The following is a 19,512-nucleotide window of genomic DNA, read 5'->3' as shown; positions in this document are numbered from 1 at the left end:
CTCTCTGAAATTGTTGGATTTGTATGTATTTCCTTATTTAATTTTTTTTTTTTTTTGCTTCCATCAATTTTGGATAATTCTCAGCAACTCTTCAAGTATTTTTTTTAAGTGGTGTTCTTTTTAAAGAATATTTATGTTTGGGGAGCCTGGGCGGCTCAGTCGGTTAAGCGTCCGACTTCGGCTCACAGTCTGTGAGTTCGAGCCCCACTTTGGGCTCTGTGCTGACAGCTCAGAACCTGGAGCCTGCTTTGGATTGTGTCTCCCTCTCTCTCTGCCCTTCCCCTGCTCATGCTCTGTCTCTCTCTGTCTCAAAAATAAGTAAAAACGTTAAAAAAAACATTCAAAAAAGAGAATATGTCTTTGAGAGAGAGAGAGAGAGAGAAAGCATGAGCTTTCACAAACACAGAGGATACCACAGAACACCCAAGAAGTATGGAACAATATCAGTAGTGTAACATACTTGTAATTGGAAATCCAAAAGGAAAAGAAAGAAAGTATTATCCAGAGAAAATACTGGAGGGGCGCCTGGATGCCTCAGTCAGTTAAGTTTCCAACTCTTGATTTTGACTCAGGTCATGATCGCACGGTTCATGGGGTTCACGGGATCCAGCCCCACCTCGGGCTCTGGTCTGACAGCGTGGAGTCTGTTTGGGACTCTCTCTCTTCCTCCTGTCTCTCTGCACCTCCCCCTCATGGGGGAGGCAAAGGGACTGGAAATGAAGGGAAATGGAAATCAATCATGCTTATGTGATGAAACCTCATTAAAAATCCCCAAACTATGGGGTGTGGAGATCTCCCAGGTTGGTGAACACATTCATGTACCAGGAGGGTGGCAAATCTCAACTCTGTGGGAATTGGGGACGGAAGCTCTGGTCCCTGGGACCCTTCGAGACCTCATCCCATGTACTTCTTCATCTGGCTGTTCACATTTACCTGGGTCCTGGGGGCTTTGCTGCCCTCCCAACAACTTCTGTGTCAAGGGAGAGAAGGAGCAGAATAACGGACCTTACAGCCTACCAGTCCCCCAGTACGACCATCCCCTGTATGGCTGCACCACCAGTGGGGTCCTGTCTAGTCCCTCTTCTTTCTTACCAGTGCCTGGTGGAGGCCTGCAGAAAACAGCTTGCGAGTGTGAACCCCCCTTGTATCTAGGCTCCTGGTTATTCGAACGGATGTGTTCACTCACACTCAACCTTTAAGAGCTCCTTTTAGCCACTTTGATGGTGGTCACCTGTCCCCCCGTCCCATGCTCTGCAAAACACAAAACAGTTTAAGAGTCCTGCTCTCCTCAGGAGGGCTTGCTACTCTTTATAATTCAAGATAAGTTATTACTTTATAGATCATCTGGCTTCTCTCTCTTACTGATGGAAGCAATGCTCATTTCCAACTTTTTATATCGTAACTGGAAAAGAAACTCTCTGGCAGCGTGGTAAGGACAAGATGAACACATCAGCTTCCTCTTTTGTTAAGACTTGAAACGGCTAACTATACTCACAAAGGGACAAGAAAGCAAACGGACATTCTTGAGGAGTGACCATCTGAGGGTACTCTAAGTATCTGTGTGTGCAGACCCCAAAGTGAGCAAACTGTTTTGGAAACAAAGGAGTAACACTACCATAGGAGTACAGACAACAGCTTTCATGCGTGGAACATACTGCCATGGGGAGTATAAATTAAACTGAAACCCACAACTGTGATCATTCCCCAGCTTATTCCACAATCGTAGGAAGGGCTGACCGGATGCAGAGTAACTTCTAGTAACTGCATTAAGTCTTTAGGACAGATTTTAAAACCGTATTACTGAGCGTTAGAGTTAAGTGTACAAAACTGAACCAACAGGCTTTGTGACAGGTTCCCTTCTCCACTCCGCAGCCACAAAGACAATCCTGGGAGTTCTGAGAGCACGCACGGCCTGCAGAACTTGACGGTGTTAATGATTCTGTCTTTTCTATTCTGGATGCGCCGGTAACCTTGGCTCTGACTGCCGCGTGCCAGGCAATCAGTGCCACGCGACGCAGAGCCAAATCACACCGTTCGGGCGATACACACACGCCAAACTCAACGTGTGCGTGCCGCCCGTGTCTGGCTTTTCAATCACGCTGACTTGTATGTATGAGATTTGTACTCCAGAGCGATCTAAGCAGGAGTGGTCCTGTCTCCACGCTCGTACAGAACTAAGTGACACACTGCTTCCAAGCCCCTGCTCTCACCTCCCACCAACACTGCCCACCGGGCCCTGTCGATTCCGAAGGGCAAGGGCCATGTGTGTGCGCCCTCGTTTCACGGCACGCTGCCTGCCTACTGACAGTCCCCGAAGGCATTTCCCACTAATGTTACATTCCCAAGGCCGAAGGAAGAGCCCAGGATTCCTCAACTCCCAACCTGTGACATTATCTTCTAGACCTTTAGTGCGTTTTTATTATTCTTTAGCCAGTGGGAATACGAAGAACAGACGAAAATAAGAGTCCCTTTCCTCAAAAAATTAATGGTTTAGTGAGAGACCCAGGCATATAAATTAAGTTACAACCCAGTGTGACAAGCCCTACGTTATAGGTATTTCTCACACCCGGGCAACTAAATTTAAACACAACTGGTAGGATTCAGCAGCAGGGCGGTGGGGAGGAGGGAGCCCCGCATCACAGGCCTGTAGCGCCATGCCCGGCACGCAGGAGCCGCTACTCAACAAGCATTAGCGGACGAACAGAGGTCTTACTCCAGGTCCGTGGGAGGCATCGCATTATTTTTAAAAACCGCCAAGCAGCCGCAACAAGCAAGCATCCGGGGAGAAACAGGAGACCCAGGTCTGCCGAATAACACGATGTACCTGAAACGTGTGTCCCGTACCTATTGTTGGAGGACATTCTGAGATACAGAGTGATCCTTTGCCTTTTGTGGGCTACAAAAAGGCACCAAAAGACACTTCAGGTGGAAGCTGATACCTGGTTCGCACTGAAAAAGCAGAGATCAGATGTCTAGGTTGAGATTTCTCCCCCCCAACGCTCTCCCCATTGGCTCCTGTCTTGCAGTTTCTCTGCTTCGGGGAGAAACCTCAAAGCCAGTACAGGTGACAAAAAGCAATTTATCGTAAGTGAGAATATAGAGAACAGAGTGGGGACCCTGGCAAAGAACAATCACTAAGAAAAATCCTTAGGTCCCTCTCCTCTCTTTTCTTTCCTGGTTATTGTGGGGAAGAGTGATGAGTGCCCCCCCCCCAAAAAAAAAGAAAAGGAAAAAAAAAGTCTCTGTTCTAGAACCTTCCACCATTTATTTCTATTTAGCTACACTTAGCTGAACTGATTCTTATGCTCTGTTTTATGTCCTTCTTTAGTCTGGATTTTTTTTATTTAAATAAATTACTAAGTTCCTATTAGATATGAAATGTTTTTAAAGCATATACATCTTGGGGCACCTGGGTGGCTCAGTCGATTGGGTGTCCAACTTCAGCATGATCTCATGGTTCCTGAGTTCGAGCCCCGCGTCGGGCCCTGTGCTGACAGCTCAGAGCCTGGAGCCTGCTTCAGATTCTGTGTCTCCCTCTCTCTCTACCCTTCCCCTGCTCATGCTCTCTCTCTCTCTCTCTCAAAAACAAACATTTAAAAATAATAATAGGAGCGCCTGGGTGGCTCAGTCAGTTAAGTAGCTTACTTTGGCTCAGGTCATGATCTCGCAGTTCCTGAGTTAAAGCCCCACAACGGGCTCTGTGCTGACGGCTCTGAGCCCGGAGCCTGCTTCAGATTCCGTGTCTCCCTCTCTCTCTGCCCCTCCCCTGCTGGCGTGCTCACTCGCTCCCTCTCTCTCTCTCAAGAATAAACATTAAAAAATTAAAAATAAATAATTAAAATAAAAAATAAAATAAAATAAAATAAAATAAAATATGTCTTCTGTTTCCAAGTCCATAATGGCCCTGGCGTCCATACAACCAGATACTCAGTATATCTGGGACTAGAGAATATATTTTATATTGGAGCCTACGCCTGTCTTCTATTTCTTTGTTGTGCATACAAATTTATCCCCATGCATGTTACTACTCTAGGAACCTCGAAGATGCTTTCGCCAGACACTATTTTCCTTCCCTGTTTTGACCAGCCCAACAAAACCGGCTCTTTATTAAAATAAACTTTTGGTGGATGAATGGAACCTGGGAGATCTAGACTAACTTCTTCATTTTACAGTCAGAGAGCAAGACCAAGAGACCCCAACTCTCCCACATCGTGGACATTTGCCAAGGAAGAGGAGAAATTAGCTCAATCTCTGACTTTGCTGGTGCTCTGCCCACCGCATTCCCATTTGCAAGCCTTCCTCCTATAAGCCCCATCTGTAAATATACCAACAAGCCAACACTATTTCATTTCTGTGTTTTATCAGTGTATAAAGGCAGCAAGGCAGCAAAAATTCTCTGCCTTGGTATGCAAGTAAGCCTTGACTTCTCACATGATGCTTCAACATAGTCCCTCTCCTTCCTGCTACCTTCCCAACACTGAACCACGCACCTGTTGCGAGTGGTCAACTCCAACCGTGAAAGCAAGAAGCTGGTCTTTCCAAGGCTCCATTTATGGAAGATATTGTAGTATTTTTTCTAAACAGGGGGTTTTGTCTGGTCCCTCAGCTCCTGACGCTGCCTTGTTGCTGATGCATAAAGCATCAGATGTCCTGATCTTATTCTGTTTTGTATTTTCGAAATACGTGAGCTTTTACAACGGGACTGGCTTTTGGTTAACTATTCCAGAAACCCAGATATTTGTGTTCCATCCTACTTCCCAGGCCAGGGAAGCACTCTACCTACACCTCTACTGGGCATGATTCAGCATGACACCTTGGTAACTCAACTCCCATTTGACATCTGCCAGAAAGGTGTGTGCAGGAGACTATGAGTATATACCCAGTCTCTAAGGACAAGCAGGGAAATGCTGTTGTGTGTGGGTACGGTAAGGAAAACTTCCCAGTTTAACAGGACCTTTGGGACAAGAGAAAGTGACCATCTCCTATTCCTTGATTTGGGATTACAGGTAACTTACTGTTGTTTCTTAGGCCCTAGCAATACTAAGTGAATCTCTCAATCAAAATGAGAAACTTGTAAGAACTAGGGTGGGGGTGTGTGTGTGTGTGTGTGTTTGTGTGTGTGTGTATGTGTGTGTGTGTGTGTGTGTGTGTGTGTGTGTGTGGTGTTATTAGCTCTTTAAAGGAAATCATTTCAAAAGCTATTATAATTTGAATGGGACGACTGAAGAAAGAAAAACAAATCTACGTGAGAACTTCTCCTTAAGCTAGTCTAGGCTTCTCCTTAGGCTTCAAATCCCCAGAAATGACAAAAAAAAAAAAAGATCTAGATTTAAAATATATGCAATAAGGGGCCCTTGGGTGGTTCAGTCAATTAAGAATCCTACTCTTGGTCATGGTCTCACGGCTCGTAAGATGGAGGTCAACTTGGGGCTCGTGCACTGGCAGGGCAGAGCCTGCTTGGGATTCTCTCTCTCCCTCTGTCTCTCCCCCACTCATGCTCGGGCTCGCTCGCATGCTCTCAAAATAAATAAATAAACTTAAAAAAAAAAACAAAAAGACCAACCACACCAACTGTTGGGAGGAATACAGAGCGACTGGAACGCTCAAGCCCTGAAGAAAACGTAAAATAACACCATCACTGTTGAAAAGTTTGCCACGTTCTTAGAAAGTTAAACACACACTCCTAGGTATTTATGCAAAAGAAATAAAAGCATAACGCCCACATGCAGATTTGTACACGAATGTTCATACAGCTTTATTTGTAGTAGCCAAAATGATCCAAAAATAGAAACCACCCTAAATCCACCAACAAGCGAATAGATAAATAACCTCTACTAATCAGCAGTAACACGGGATGAGGTAGTGATTCATGTAACAACATGGATGAATCTCAAGATAATTGTGCTGAATAAAAACCAGACCAGGGGCACCCAGGGGGCTCAGTCGGGTAAGTGTCTGACTTGATTTCGGCTCAGGTCATGATCTCACGGTTCTTGAGTTTGAGCCCCGCATCAGGCTCTGCGTTCTTTCTCCCTCTCTCTGTCCCTCCCCACCCCACTCTGTCTCTGTCTCTGTCTCTGTCTCTCTCCCTCAAAAATAAACTTAAAAAATAAAAAAAGACCGAAAAAAAGAGTGTATACTATACGATTCCATTTACATAATTGTGATATTGTGATGTTTTTTATTATTATTATTATTTTAGAGAGAGAGTACACAAGTGGGGGAGAAGGACAGAGGGAGAATCTTTTTTAAAAAACATTTTTTTTAGGGTCACCTGGGTGGCTCCGTCAGTTAAGCCTCCGACTTCGGCTCTGGTCATGATCTCACGGTCCATGAGTTTGAGCCCCACGTCGGACTCTGTGCTGACGGCTCAGAGCCTGGAGCCTGCTTTGGATTCCGTGTCTCCCTCTCTCTCTACCCCTCCCCCACCCACACCCTATTTCTCTCTCTCAAAAATGAATAAACATTAAAAAAAATGTTAATAAATAAAATAAAAAATGTTTTTTTAAGTTTATTTATTTTGAGGCGGGGAGGGGCAGAGAGAGAGAGGGAGAGAGAGGGAGAGAGAGGGAGAGAGAAACTCCCAAGCAGGCTCCATGCTGTCAGCACAGAGTCCCACATGGGGCTCGATCCCATGACCCTGGGATCATAACCCGAGCCAAAAAGAAGAGTTGGATGCTTAAATGACTGAGCCACCCAGGGGCCTATGATACTGTGATTTATAGTAAGAGATCTATATTTGGTTTTCATCCTCATTTCTGGTACAGAGCTCCTAAAATCCTTGGAATTTCCTAAGTCAGAAGAGCTGTAATTTTGATATTCATAACAAATCCCTCTCAACCTCGCCAGGTGACTTTGGGAAAGACACTCCTACTGTCAGAAGGGTGGGAGCCGGTTGCCAGGGAAACCAACCATGTGATTAGAGGGTTAGAACTTTCAGTCCCAGCCACCCTAGCTTTGGGGAAAAAGGAGAGGCTTGAGTTCAGTCACCAGGAGCCAGTGATTTAACCAACTGTCCCTAGGTAATCAACCTCCCTAAAGACCCAAAAGGACACGATCCAGCGACCTTCCAGGTCGGCGAGCCGGGATGCATTCATGTACTGGCGAGTGGCACAGCCCAAACTCCATGAGGACAGAAGCTCCTGTGTTCTGCCAGGCCTGTGGCTGTTCAACCACATCCTTGAATATCTCTCATAATAAACTAGTCATCTACTAAGTGAACTGGTGTCCTGAGTTCTATAAGCCACTCAAGCTAATTAATAAAACCCAAGAAGTGGGGGCATGGGAACCCCCAACTTACAGTCAGTCGGTTGGAAGCACAGGGAACATTCTGGGCTTGAGACTGAAATTGGGCAGATGGGGGGAGCGGGGGGGGGGGGGGGGGAGTCTTGTGGGACAGAACCTTTCATCTTCGGGATCCGATGCGGTCTCCAGGGAAATAAACGAGTTAAACTGCAGGACACCCAGCTGCTGTGGTCAAGTTGCCTGATGTGTGGAAAACCCACACGTCTATCGTCAGAAGTGAGGTGGTGCTGTGGTGAGGAATTTATAATACGGGAGACACACGGAGGAGTGTTCTTCCTTCACAATAACGTTCTAGGAAACGCAAGCTAACCTACAGTGACAGAAAGCAGATCAGTGGTGGCCTGGAGGCTGGGGACGGACAGGAGGGAGGGATGACCAGGGGCACGAGGAGAGTTGTGTGGGTAATGGTAGATTCACTTTCTTGCTGGGGGTGGTGGTTTCATGGGTGTGTGCACATGTCAGAACTTATCAGACTGTACATTTTAAATGTGCATAGTTTACCGTATGTCAATTACGCCTCGATAGATACAACCGTTTACAAAATCAATCAGTGGAGGCGAACAAGAGATAAGGGCGGAAAACTAATTGGGAGATCACTGAATATTTTTTCACCGCTTAGGTTCTAACACGACGGCCTAGTAGAGACAACTCTATTGTTGGCCACAGACACAGGACTAAACATCACGGCAGAAGAAACAGACATAAGCGATAAATTTAGCAGGTAGGCCACCGCTCCAAGAGTATTTACAAAGGGCCGGTTAGTGGCATAATAAACAGAAATGAGCTCAGTTCCCTAAGGAAAGTTCTCCTCCTACAGAATTCCTTCACCTGAAGGGAATCTGCCTCACCAACCTCATCAGGGAGTGTGCCACAGTCTGAGCACGGCTGGCTCTCCTCCAGGGGCCTCTCTCTCCAGCACAGCCAAACAAGCCACACGAGCAGAAGCCCCGGTTCCTCAGGAGCGGAGAGGCCTGTGGGAGTCACTGAAACCCCACTACACCCAAGTCCTTAGTTAACACACAGCAGCCAGAACATCTGCCCGGTGGCCTGAAAGGGCTGCGATGAGAAGGCCCAGCTGAAGACGCACTGAAAACCATAAAGCAGAATGCAAACACTGGATACTATGCCTATTTTTTTTTTAAGTTTATTAATTTATTTTCCGAGGGGGTGAGGGGCAGACAAAGAAGGAGACAGAGAATCCCAAGCAGGCTCCGCGCTCAGCACAGAGCCCGGGGTGAGGCGACCTCACAAACCATGAGATCATTCCCTGAGCCCTGAGATCAAGTGTCGGACGCTTAACCAGCTGAGCCACCCAGGCGTCCCTAGATATTGTTCCTCTTCAGCAAATAAATGCTCACTTGACCAACTAACTACCTTTAACCACCTCCTTTTCACTTTAATTGGACAGCAAGAGGAAGAAGCCATTTATCAGTACCACACTGTGGTGAACATGACGTGCTCATACGCTATTTAGCATGATACTATAACCTATAACCCACGTGAAGTACCTGTTACACGTTAATGCTCTTTCAAACCAAAATCGCCAGCTCCTTATTCAAGGTGTAATCAACAGGCGACCTACACACATTTTATGAACACAATGTTAAAAAAGTTAAGCGAAATTAGCCTTGTTTTAATAACATAAACTACGTCAATAAACACTCAGAAGCTAAAACCATCAACAGCATTTTATCACTTGCCAAAGACATGACTTTCTGAACGGTGCTGATGTCAAAGAATTTTTTAAAACTCAAGAAGGGGGCGCCTGGGTGGCTCAGGTCATGATCTCACGGTTAGTTGAGTTCGAGCCCCACATCTGGCTCGCTCCCGTCAAGCCTGTCGGCACAGAGCCTGCTTCGGATCCTCTGTCCCCCTCTCTCTGTCCCTCCTCCACTTGCGCTCTCCCTAAAATAAGTAAGTATTTTTTTAAAAAATTCAAGAAAAATTGTGAGGTACTCAGAATTTACCTGGTATCACCTGTGACCTCAAGGTTTAGATTTTTTTTTTTTTTTTGAGAGAGAGCACATGTGTGCGTGCATGCTAGTTGGGGAGGGGCAGAGAGAGAGGGAGAGAGAAGCAAGAGCCTTGCCCATCCAGCACAACGCCCAACTCGGGGTTCGATCTCATGACCCCGAGATCATGACCTGAGCCAAAATCAAGAGTCGGATGCTTAACTGACTGAACCACCCAGGCACCCCTAGTTTTTGCTTCTAATGATCCAGTTAACCATAAATTTAAAGTCTCCTCAAAAATTAGCATCTCCTTTTTTGTTGTTGTTAAGAAACAAGTTACCACTTTTCTCTACCTTCCTCTTGTGCATGTGAGAATGACCTTCACCAAACAAATTTACAGACTCCAAATGAATTAAAACTTATGTTTTTAGAGGCAACAACAAATTATAAGCTACAAAATTAGGGAATTTGCCAATTGCACACATTGTCACCTTACCCCGAAACAGCAAGTTGAACCGTATGAAATCACCACTCTTGCTGGTCTTAACAGCCAAAATGTTGGTAATTTCACATGAATGAACACAATAAAATGAGATAAAATTAAAATAGCAATAAAGCTGTAGAACCTACCAACTGTTCCTTAGCATACATGCTACTAACCATGAGTTCCTGTGTTTTTAGAAACAAAAGCATCCTGATGGCAGTAGTTTTGGCAACTGGAAACTGTGCTCATGAAAGAAAATTAAGAACAATTACATGGCTCTTTTAGTTAACTATTCCCAATTGTTTGGGCCATGAAAGCATTCAGAGAAATACGAGATAGTAAAACTTCTGAAATCTGCAACCTAGGCACCTGGTCTCCAACCATCAAATCTGGCAACCTATCGGGGCGCCTGGGTGGCGCAGTCGGTTAAGCGTCTGACTTCAGCCAGGTCACGATCTCGCGGTCCGTGAGTTCGAGCCCCGCGTCGGGCTCTGGGCTGACGGCTCGGAGCCTGGAGCCTGTTTCCGATTCTGTGTCTCCCTCTCTCTCTGCCCCTCCCCCGTTCATGCTCTGTCTCTCTCTGTCCCAAAAATAAATGAAAAAAAAAAAATTTAATAAATCTGGCAACCTATCAACTTCATTCTTTGGAACGTATTCCAGCAAGTAAGTCACGAGCGCCGTCAAAAGGAGCAGGCAGGGTTTTGGGGTAACTTTATAAAAAACCAACCAAAGAAACCAAGTCAAAAGGCTAATGGTAGTGAACCGGTTACAGATGACAAATGGGAACATTTGCGTACGTAAGCATTTGTATGCATTATGTCATTTATGTCCACTCTACCACTTTACAGGCTGGTACTGCGCCCAACTGAAAGAAAAAGAGATCAAGGCTTGAAAAGCAAGCAGAAGAACTTAAATTCAAAACCAAAAGGAAAAAGCAAAGTAAAGAAAAAAGGATTCTGTCAGATGCCAGTCTTTTTTCTTTTTTTTAATTGAGCTATAACATTATATAGTTAGTTGACCCTTGGACGACACAGGTTTGAACTGCGCAGTTATACACGGTTTTGTTTGTTTATAAATACGGTATAGTGTTGTAAACGTATTTTCTCTCCTTATGATTTTCCTAGTAACACTGACTTTTCTCTTGCTTCCTTTATTGTAAGAATGCAGTTACCTAATACATACAACATACAAAGTATGTGTTAATCAACTGTTTATGTTATCAGTGAGGCTTCCAATCCACAACAGGCTATTAGTAAAGTTTCTGGACAGTCAAAAGTTATATATGCAGATTTTTTTACTGTGTTGGGGGGTCGGCACCCCTAACCTTGAACCCCTGTGTTCAAAGGTCAACTGTATTAGTTTCAGGTGTACAACGCAGTGATTTGAAATTTACATATACTGTAAAATAATCATCACAATAAGGTAACATCCGTCGCCATATATAATTACATTTTTTTTCTTGTGATGGGGACTTTTAAGATCTACTCTGTTTTGACCACTTTCAAATATGCAATACAATATTCTAACTATAGTCACCGTGCTGTACATTACATTCCCAGGACTTATTTATTTTATATTTGGAAGTCTGCACCTTGTGAACCCTTCACCCATTTTCCCCCACCCTTGACCTTTCACCTCTGGCAACTACCAATCTGCTCTCTGCATCTATAACCCTGGGTGGTTTTGTGTTTTTTTTTAATTTTTTAATATTTATTTATTTTTGAGAGAGAGAGAAAGAGAAGGACAGAGCAGCGTGAACAGCGGAGAGAGAGGGAGACACAGAATCTGAATGAAGCAGGCTCCAGGCCCTGAGCTGTCGGCACAGAGCCCGACACGGGGCTCGAACTCGTGAACTGGGAGATCATGACCTGAGCCAGAGTCGATGCTCAACCAACATGCCACCCAGGCGCCCCTGTTTTTGTTTTTTAATTCCACATATAAGTGAAATCATACAGTATCTGTCTTTCTCTGATTTACCTCACTTAGCATAATGTCCTCAAGGTCCATTCATGTACTTAGAAATGGTAATGTTTTATTATCGTTTATGGCTGAATATTCCATTCTGGTTTCCATATATCACATCTTTATCCATTCATCCACTGATGGACACGTAAGCTGTCTGCATATCTTGGACTATCGAAAATGCAATGACATGGGGGTACAGATACCTTTTCAAATTAGTGTTTTCGTTTTCGTCGGATAAATATTCAGAAGTGGAACTGCTGAATCATATGGGAGTTCTACTTGTAACTTTTTTAATTTTTTTTTTTCAACGTTTTTTATTTATTTTTGGGACAGAGAGAGACAGAGCATGAACGGGGGAGGGGCAGAGAGAGAGGGAGACACAGAATCGGAAACAGGCTCCAGGCTCCGAGCCATCAGCCCAGAGCCCGACGCGGGGCTCGAACTCACGGACCGCAAGATCGTGACCTGGCTGAAGTTGGACGCTTAACCGACTGCGCCACCCAGGCGCCCCTCTACTTGTAACTTTTTGAGGAACCTCCATACTGCTTTTCATAGTGGTTGCCCCAATTTACATTCCCACCAGCAGTGCACAAGAGTTCCTTCTTTTCTGTATCCTCACCTCATCCTGTCTTTCTGATAACAGCCATTCTAATAGGTGTGAGGGGCTAGCTCATTACGGTTTTGATACGCGTTCCCCTGATCAGTGATATTGCACATCTTTTCACATACCTGCTTGCCCATCCAGATGTCTTCTTTGAAAAACTATCTGTTCAGATCTTCTGTCCCTTTTTTGCCAGATTTTTCTTACTATTGAGTTGTATGGCTTTTTTATATATATCCTGAATATGAACCCCTTATCGGAGACAAGAGTTGCAAATATTTTCTCCCATTCAGTGATGTGCCTTTTCGTTTTCTTGATGATCTCCTTTGCTGTGCAGAAGCTTTTTAGTGTGATGTAGTCCCACTTGTTTATTTTTGCTTTTGTTGCCCTTGCTTTTGAAGTTCAGATCCAAAAACTCATCGCCGAGACCACCTATACTTTCTTGTTAGAACTTCTACGGATTTGGGTCTTACATTTAAGTCTTTAATCCCCTTTGAGTTAAGTTTGGTGTATGCTGTAGACGCAGCAGTCCAGTTTCATTGTTTTGCATGTAGCTGTTCGGTTTTCCCAGCACCATTAATTGAAGAGACTGTCCCATTGAATATTCTTGGCTCCTCTGTCATAAATTGACCACATATGTCTGGGTTTATTTTCAGGCTCTCTCTTCTTTTCCATTGATCTGTGTGTCTGCTTTTATACCAGTGCCATAATGTTTCAAATACGATCACTTTCCAATATAGCTTGAAATCAGGGAGCGTGATGCCTCCAGCTTTGCTCCTCTTTCTCAAGACTGCTTTGGCTTATCCAGGATCTTTCACGGTTCCATGAGAATTTTAAAATCAGGTTCTATTTCTGTGAAAAATACCATTGGAATTTTGATAGGGATTGCACTGCATCTGTGCAATGCTTTGTGTAGTATAGGCATTTTTTAAATATTAATTCTTCCAATCCAATTCAAAACCAGCTCTGTCAGATACCGAAGTCTTATAACATTTCTGCAAGTAAGATCCTCTGTTAGCATCACCGTTTGAGCACCCACTGTCTGCTAGAAGCTCTGGGTATTATTTTTAATATTTTCAAGCAGCTTGTCAAGATTATCCTCCTTCTACAGAGGAGGGAAATGGGGATCAAGGATTGAAGTGGATTTTGCTCAAAAGCGTAGAGCCTGTATGTTTTTAGCATCTGAACCCCAAATTTTTCTGTTAACTCCTAAACTTACACTCCCTCTACTATGCCACTCTGCCATGCCAACTGATATGGCCGATAACAGGTACAGCTGACCTTTGGACAGCATGGGTTTGAATGGCATAGTCCACCTATAAGTGGATTTTTTTCAATTAATATAGTGCACTACTGTAAATGTATTTTCTCTTCCTTATGATTTTCTTAATAACATTTTTTCTCTAACTTACTTTATTGTAAGAATACGGTATATAATACATATAATATACAAAATATATGTTAATCACCTATTTATATCATTGGGAAGGCTTCTAGTCAAGACTACCAGTAGTTAAGTTTTTTTCTGCGGGGGGGGGGCGGGGGGGGGCGGAATCAAAAGTTGTATGTGGATTTGTGCAGAAGTCAGCGCCCCTAACTGTTGCACCGTTCAAGGGTCAACTGTAATTAAAATGGAAATGCATGCAGTTATTAAATATTTGTTTACATTTATAAGCATTCCACTAAGGCTGAGAAACTATTTGATTGCAAGAGACTTAGAAATGATTCCAGTAACACCATCCACAGACACAATGTCTTGCCATACAACGGTCTGCCAACAGGCAGATGGGACAAGGACTCAGGGTTCCCTCAATTCTTAACTGCCACCCATCATAAAAGTATGTATATGGAAATTACTTAACAGAAATCAACAGGCGTAATATGTGGCTTACGTTATTATGCAAAACATGTCAACAAATTCTAAGATATGTACAACAAGCATACAAAATAATTTTAACTCATCCAAAGATATATGATAGTTGTAACGGATTCAACAAGTAATTCTATATGCCCTCTTAGAATTTAAGAGAACATCTTAGTACTGTGTCAGTCTTTTTCGTTAAACCAAAGAGTAAGTTATGTAATGAAGGTGAAACCAAGGCATAACTTTCAAGTACTACACAAAGCTTTCTGGCTAGATTAACAGAAAGAAGAAAATGCTGAACCACAGCTCCCTCAACAGATTATGCTGACTTTTGACTCCAGAGAAAACAGTAACTTAAAACCACAAGTCATATAAATGTGGCCTTGTTCTTATGATTTTTACATCATGATCACAGAAACCAAAATGTAATAAATACGGTCTACTGGTATTAACATTTAGTCCCACCTCCTCTGTCCCCTTCCCTGTATCAGAGGCTAGAAGGCTAGAAGCTCATTTCTCAGGTCCCTTGCCATAGGACCTTAATTTTTCATATAGATGTATTTTTTTCATATATATATTTATACATATATATTTTATCTATTTTTCATCTATATTATATATGTATTACATATATTATATATAATACATGTTACATATACACATATGTGTGTGTGTATATATATGTGTATATGTATATGGATATATACATGTGTGTTTTTGTTTTTGATTTTGCTTTACTGCACTGACTAGGACAATTCTGAGTAAGAACGGTGAGTGAGGGGCGCCTGGGTGGCGCAGTCGGTTAAGCGTCCGACTTCAGCCAGGTCACGATCTCGCGGTCTGTGAGTTCGAGCCCCGCGTCAGGCTCTGGGCTGATGGCTCGGAGCCTGGAGCCTGTTTCCGATTCTGTGTCTCCCTCTCTCTCTGCCCCTCCCCCGTTCATGCTCTCTCTCTGTCCCAAAAATAAAAAGAACGGTGAGTGAGCTAAAATCAGGCAAAAACATGAAGTCTTTCATCAATAATTATAATTCTTAGCTGTAGGTCTTTCACAGACACCTTTATCAACTTGAAAAAGCTCCCTTCTATTTCTACTGTTCTGAGTTTTTATCGTGAATAAATGATAAATAGTATCAAATGCTCTTTCTGTATCTATTAAGATGGTTATACAGGTTTTAAAAATTCTGCTTAATTTCTTGATACTGTGAATTATATGACGGATTTTCAAATGAAGAACCAATCCTGCATTTCTGGAATAAATGGTACTTTGGCATGATGTATCATCTTTTTTATATAAACTTTAATCAATTTGCTAATATTTTGTTGAGAAATGTCTTTGTTTTTTATATCCGAGTAATAACGGCCTCATAAAATAAATCAGTGTTCCATTCCTTCTATTTTCTAAAGATTTTGTATATAATTGGTATTATTTCTTTCTTAATAGGTTGGTAGAATTCACCAGTAGACCATTTGGGCGTACAGCTTTCTTTCTGGGGGAGGGTTTTTAACTACAAATTCCATTTCTTGAATAAAGAGCTATGCAGATTATCTGCTGCTTCTTGAGTAAGGTTAAGTACCTTGTGTCTCTGAGGAAGTATGTCCATTTATCTAAATAATCAAATATATTAAGTGGCTCATAATATTCTCTTTAACTTCCTTTTGTAGAATCTACATTGATGGTCTCTCTCTTCTGATATCAGAAATTTCTGCCTTCTCTCTCTTTTTTCCTGAGAGAAAAACTACAAGTTTATCAATTTTATTGATCTCATTAAAAAAAAAAAAAAAACAAACAGCTTTTGGTTTCACTGATTAGTTTTTCTGTTTTCTGTTTCAATGAATTCTGCTCTTATCTTTCGTATCTTCTCTGCTTGTTCTGCATTTAATTTGCTCTTTGCCTTCTAATTTCGTAAGGTGAAGGCTTAGATTTTTGTTTTAAAACTTCTGTTTCCCAACAGAAGCCTTTAGCACTGTGAATTTCCCCTAGAAGTACTGTTTTAGGTGCATCCCATAAATTTAGATGTGTTGTATTTTCATTTTCACTCAATTCAAAATATTTTCTTTAAGTTTATTTTTATTTTGAGATACAGAGAGAGAACCAGTGAAGAAGGAGCAGAGAGAGCGGGGGGACAGGAGATCCAAAGCGGGCTCTGTACTGTCAGCACAGGGCCCGATCCAGGGCTCAGACTCACCAACCATGAGATGAGATCATGACCTGAGCTGAAGTCGGACACTTAACCGACTGAGTCACCCAGGTGCTTCAGTTCAAAATATTTTCTAATTTCCTTTGCGACTTCCTCTTTGACCCATGGGATTTCTAGAATGTGGTATTTAATTTCAAAATACTTGGAGATTTCACAGATAAGCTGATACTGATTTCCAGCTTAGTTTCATTGCAGTCAAAAAACACAGACATACTCGTGAGAAGTCACCTGTGAGGTGAAAGTATGGAAATCAAATTCAATTTTCTGATTGTAAATTAATGAAACGACATGCCCACAGTCAAACTGAGACCAAACTGGAGATCGGGTCTTCCAGTACCCTTTCCTCTAAAGGATATGAAGAGCAACATTAAAAAAAAAAAAAAAAAAAAGCATCCTACGTTTTTTAAGCATCCGACTTTGGCTCAGGTCATGATCTTGCGGTTCATGAGTTCAAGCCCTGTGTCCGGCTCTGTGCTGACAGCTCAGAGCCTGGAGCCTGCTTCAGATTCTGTGTGTGTGTGTGTGTGTGTGTGTGTGTGTGTGTGTGTGTCTCTCTCTCTCTCTCTCTCTCTCTCTGCCCCTCCCCCACTCGCACTCTGTCTCTCTCTCTCTCTCAAAAAAAAACATTAAAAAAACTTAGAGGATAGAAGAACAGTGTGTTCTCTCTAAATCCCACGTCAAAATCAAGACTTTTTGTTATTCTCCCCCTACCCTTCCAAAAAAAAAGGAAGAAAAGGACAGTTTCACATAGATCATCTCATTTGCTTTTTACAACTCTATAAAACAAATTACAGACACTCAGTACAAGGAAAATGCAGCTCAAAGGACTAACTCTCCTTCCTGGTTGGCCGTGTCTCATTCCTCTTGAATTATCCCTTGAAGACAGAGGAATACAGATCATTTAAATCCCTAAATAATTCAAAACCTCATTTTAGCCACCGTTAGAATCAACACCACTTTAGTTCAAAGTAAGTTGTGGTAAATGCCAACTAGGTTTCGGTTTGATTATCTTGACATCTCCTATCCATTCATTATTAACAAGATTCAGATAATAAAGAACTGGTTAAACCCCAGGAAATAACAAGTAAACGGGCAAAACATGTAGGGAGGAAAGTGAGACCCCAGTTTAGTCATAAACTATATAGCAGTGTGTTTTTCACACAAAAATTAACATGAAATTGATAGACCAAGTTATATTTTTCTCTTTCAAATCCAACTGTTGATTAGGATCTAAAGCGCCAAAATATTATCTGCTGTTAATTTTTATGTTAATATACATTAATACTTAATATGTTAAAATCTTAGACTATTTTATACTATTCTATTTTAAATTAAAATTCTAAACTATAATGTTACAGAAATTAAATGGCTTTTATACTATTCTATTTTAAATTAAAATTCTAAACTATAATGTTACAGAAATTAAATGGCTTTAAGTGTAAGAGGCACACATTCTTACCGTGTAAGTGTTGACTTACGGGTTGCAGAAATGTCCCTCAGGTAGTCGCATCACCACTTTGGCTCAGATATCAATGGTACAGCAATCAGAATTAAAACTAAAAAAAAAAAAAAAAAAAAATTAAATAACAGTAAGTAAAATGCATTCAAGTCTTCAAGAAAGTTTTAAATTTCAATTTCACATGTCAACAATTTCATCAAGGGAGTGCTACTCCCAGAACTAGGTTTTGTTTTTTGTTTTTTTTTTTTAATGAGTTTAAGCAAGGAGCTAATAAGGTATGTGAGTTCCTGAATAATTCCAACTCCCTATCCTGGAATAAACTCTGAAATTAACTTCAAGAAATCACAGTGAATAGCTACAGGGCAGAAAAACAAAAAGCCAAGTATATTACAAGTCTATTCAACTGAACCGCTCAGTTCATAGGCTCTGCACACATACATTTAAGGTTTTGTTAATGCCTACAATGAACTGAACACGGATGATGCACACAAGAACTCTCTCATATAAAAAAGCACCTGTATTAATTTTTCACACAAAAATATTTAAATTCAATAGAAATCCTGGTGGTCACCTATAATACTTTACTAGAATGTATGGGAATAAAATAGTAACAACACAAATTTAATACTTGCTCAATCGAGTCTAGAAAGTGTTTCCAGGATAATGGATATTCAGAGCCGTAAGACTACAGAACAGTCTAATATTGTTTATTATCAATGTGTTAGAGCCAGGAGGTAGCAGTAAGTATGTATGGTATAGTTTCCCACCCAAACAAGAGTTATGGTTTACTTAGGAACAACACACAGAAGAAAAAGTTAGTGAATATCATTATTGATTCATTCAGCAAAACTTTACGAAGCATTTTGTATGAGTAAGTGTCCCTTTAAACATTGCAGATACAGGGGTGCCTGGGTGGCTCAGTCGGGTTGAGCTTCCGACTTCGGCTCGGGTCATGATCTCGCGGTTTGTGAGTTCGAGCCCCGTGTCGGGCTCTGTGCCAACAGCTCGGAGCCTGGAGCCTGCTTCGGATTCTGGGTCTCCCTCTCTGCCCCTCCCCTGCTCATGCTCTGTCTCTCTCTGTCCCTCAAAAATAAGCAAACAAATGTTGAAAAAAAAATTCAAAACACTGCAGATACAGAAATGCTCGTCAAAGAACTCACAGAGGCCAATACATACCGATAATTATGCCACAATAAGATAGTCACATGAAAGCAAGAGCGAGTCCAGAAGGGAGTGGAGCATATCATCAAACAGCTTCTCCGAGGACAAAGAGTCCTCAGGAGGAGTGAGGCCAGGCAAAGGTCATGTAGGCACAGGGAAGGAGCAGTGTGCAATGTCTGAGCGGGAGGAAAGCAACTTGAAATCCACTAAAGAGGATTCTCTGGATGTGCATGAATGATCTGTCGGCCAGCGGAGTCCTCCCAGTTGAGACTGTCACCACTGCTTTGAAAGCGGGGAAAATAGAGAGATCGTTCAATGATACTCTCATTTAGACACGTCCCACTGGTTTGCTTACTTAAAATTAAAAGCAGCACATGATTTTCTTCTCCTTCCTTAGGAGCAGCTGTACGGCATGCTCTCGGTTATGCAGAATGAAAGAGAAAAGTGAGTTTTTCCCAAGCAGTTTCCACTGGCGATCACCTTATTTCCAAACGCGGAGAATCACCCCTGGGTTTCTGAGTAT

The 19,512-nt window shown here is 42.2% G+C and overlaps 1 protein-coding gene across 4 annotated transcripts in view; it reads right to left on the bottom strand.

Moving 5' to 3' along the window:
• WASF3 (WASP family member 3) overlaps positions 1-19,512 on the bottom strand; it is a 133,223-nt gene that overhangs the window by 55,097 nt on the left and 58,614 nt on the right. For 3 of the 4 annotated variants that reach the window (XM_042987349.1, XM_042987614.1, XM_042987408.1), the window contains one exon: positions 17,829-17,925. The gene's annotated coding sequence lies outside the window, so the exon portion shown is untranslated. Of the gene's footprint in view, positions 1-15,745; positions 15,896-17,828; positions 17,926-19,512 lie in introns of all 4 variants that reach the window. The other variant, XM_042987477.1, reaches the window with a different exon arrangement.

This window comes from Panthera tigris, chromosome A1 (assembly GCF_018350195.1).
Source record: "Panthera tigris isolate Pti1 chromosome A1, P.tigris_Pti1_mat1.1, whole genome shotgun sequence".
Taxonomy (NCBI): domain Eukaryota; kingdom Metazoa; phylum Chordata; class Mammalia; order Carnivora; family Felidae; genus Panthera; species Panthera tigris.
This window is presented reverse-complemented; position numbering and strand designations above follow the sequence as displayed.